This window comes from Lactuca virosa, chromosome 4 (assembly GCF_052849685.1).
Source record: "Lactuca virosa cultivar CGN04683 chromosome 4, Lactuca_virosa_CGN04683_v6, whole genome shotgun sequence".
In the NCBI taxonomy this organism is placed as follows: domain Eukaryota; kingdom Viridiplantae; phylum Streptophyta; class Magnoliopsida; order Asterales; family Asteraceae; genus Lactuca; species Lactuca virosa.
In genome coordinates this window covers 67,221,368-67,224,705 of record NC_136429.1, presented here as the reverse complement: position 1 = coordinate 67,224,705, position 3,338 = coordinate 67,221,368, and positions in this window count along the sequence as shown.

The window sequence follows — 3,338 nt, the reverse complement described above, 5'->3', positions numbered from 1 at the left end:
TTTTGATGAGACATTGAAAAGAAGAAAAGATAGAGAAGATAGATGATTTTTTTGTAATAGGATATGTCAACAAAAAATTTGTATAATCATCAAGAAACAATATATAATATTTGTGACCACCCGAGCTAAGAATTGGGGAGGTCCACAAATCACAATGTATAATATCAAATGAGAGCATTCTAGTAGACAAGGAATCGTTAAATGGAAATTTAATATGTTTCCCAAAAACACAAGATGGACAAATTTTTTAATCTGAAAATTTAGAAACAGAAATAGACTTATGTTATTCAAAATACGTAATAAAGAAACGCCAAGATGGACTAGACGTCGATGCCATAAGTCTTGATAAAGATATGCAAAAGTGGAAGGACTGGTACGAGTTGTTGGTAGAGAGAGCGAGTAGAGGTCTCTGGTGTTGTCACATCGGAGGATAGGAATCTTGGTCTATAAGTCCATCACAAGAAAACCAAAAGGGTCAAATTCAATGGCAATATGATTATCTGTTGTAAGGAGACGAAAGGATAAAAGGTTTTTAATAAGGTGTGGAGCAAAGAGAACATTGTTTAATTTGAAAGGTGGGAGAGGTGGGGAAAGTGTTGTGTGTCCTGTCCTGTTTATAGGTATTTTGAAACCGTTTACAACAATAATATGGTTCAGAATGCTATTATTGATATAAGAGGAGACTGTACATGTCTAATGAGCCATGTGATTTGTAGCCCTGGTGTCGTTATACCATTTTTGATTTGGGTTCAAGGTCATAGTGTGAAAGGCTTGCTCAATGTTGGTGGGTGTATAATAACTCTCTGAAGCTGCATACACATGAGTAGGATGAGCACCAATAATACCCGATCCAGGTGTACCAGGGCGTAGAGGACAAGAAGGAGGTGCGGTTGGATAAGGGCATGGTAGAGGCGACCTGTAACATCCCAAAATTTCAAGTCAATTTAAAACTTTTTAAAACCATTAAGTTATTACAATTTGTTTTCAAAATAGTTTAAGCATCAGAGTATCCCCAGAATCAATCATGAAAATATGAGGAGGTGCACGATTACGCCTTCGGCTTCCCGCAATCATCAGAAATGTCTGAAACAAAATCAACAACTGTAAGCCCGAAGCTTAGTGAGTTTCCCCAAAATACCAACGTCATACAAACATAACCATATCATATAACCAATACAGAACAGCATGCATAATGAGTCATCAGCCTGATTGGACCGCCTCACAGTCCTTCAGTCTATCTGGACTGCTCTCCGAGCCTTCGGCACGTCTGTGTTGGATATAGTGTCTAAGTCCATAACTTTATTTGGTATGTACTTGACCCGACCCGACATGGTCCATTTGGGTTGCATGGCATTGCAATACTTGGATAGACTAGATGAGAGAATAAGGCACTTATGATTATTAATATATTATAAGTTCTAATATATTAATAATAGTATTATTTAATTAGTATTGATCAAGTATTAATCTAGTATTAATTTGGTGATCAAAGTGAGACTAATTAAATATATAGGGTTGATTATGACAATCATTAATTCTTTTATGGTGGATTAATGATCCATGGTTTATGGGTTTGGTTATAACCATATGGAGCTCCATGGATAGTCCATGGGAGTTACAAACCCATGGGTCATGAGAAATCAAGAGTCATGACAATTAAGGGCATTCATGTGTAAACCCTAATTGTGACAACACTATAAAAGGAACCCTATGGCTAGCAAAATCGTGACCTAGTGGACCTAGTGTTACTAGAGAGGGCATAACCGATTTTGAGTGCTAGAAGTATTCTCTCAAGTTATTCCAAGTCTTGTGGTGTTGTGTGAAGCATTTGAGGCACAACATTTGGGGTTCTAGGCTCACAAAGTCTTGAAGGAATCCAAGCAACAACAAGGTATGTATTTCTACTAGTTTTTATGTTCTATGTAAATCCCCATGCCATGCTAGTTAGGAAATAACCTTGAAAAGAAATTTGCATGTATATAGAGAAAACATAGATTCAAGGTTATTAGGGTTGCATGTACACTTAGGAAGTGTTAGAATGCTCAAAAACCCATCAGTGGTATCAGAGCCTAGGATTGTTTTCTGTATACTTGATGCAAAACTGCTTAAAAAACGAAAATTCTGCACTCTGACGATTGGACTCGCCGAGTCCATGGGGAGGACTCGCCGAGTCCATGAACAAATTCATCCTACTCGACGAGTAGAATAATGCACTCGGCGAGTAGGAGCGTGCTGGGCAGTTTTTTCGAGTTTTGTTGCTGGAAATGGATTAAGATCATTATCCCAATCTGTTTTGGACTTGTAAAATCTGTTTTTCAAAATGATAATGATTATGTTAACCCATTTTTGCATGACTTTTATCAATTTTCAAGTATTGTATATAGTTATATGATTTCTTGAAATTGCTTGACATGAATTTGTGTTCTTATGAGTTTTTAGAAGATCATAGGAATTATATGTAACCTCCATGTATGTTTAATTCATGATCTTAATGGCTATGATGGTGTCTATAACTTGTCCTCAAGTTATGGATAACCAAAAGTCACTTCTTTTAATTATGATTAAAGAACTAAAGAAGTTTCATAAAATGAAGAGTCTTCATTTTTATGAACCATTAAAACTCATAAGTTACAAATTGAAGAGACTTGGAATAGTTTCAATTCTTGCCCTCAAGTTTTGGAATTTGAAAAGTCTTACACTCTAATACTTTAATTCCAAATTAAACCTTAGATTTTTAAAAAGTTTAAAAATCAACACTTATACTATTATTATAATTTTATTATATAGATATGTATAAGAATAAGTCATTCTTACCGTTAGTAGGCCTCATTCACGAAGCCGGTCTATAAGGGGGGTATAAGGTTGTTGCCTATAAAATGGTGACTTAATGGGTGTCCACTCTCACCCACCGCTTCCTTGATCGGTGGAGGGTCGTTAGCCGAACGGGTAGGATACGACTTTAAATACTCGTTAAAAGTATAATGAATTATAAAGTAACTATACATTATAAATTCCCAATCTTAGTTACTTTAGGAAAATGTGAAATTGGTGCTAGCCCATAAAATTACACTTCGTACCTTACCAAGTCGTTAGTGGAGTGTGTGTGGTTAACCGGCACACTAACATGGACTAGTAAGAGTGGCAAAGGGTAACTTGACCTTATTATAGATCGGTGGAGCGTGTGTGGTTAACCGGCACATCGATTAGGTAATATTGTTGAGGGTACCAAGTCAATTTGTATGGTTATTCACACCTTGTTTGTGATCCTCGGCATCCCAGTTACAAACTTGAGAGGGCACAATCGAGATTCAAACATGCCATTGAAAAGTTCAATGTAT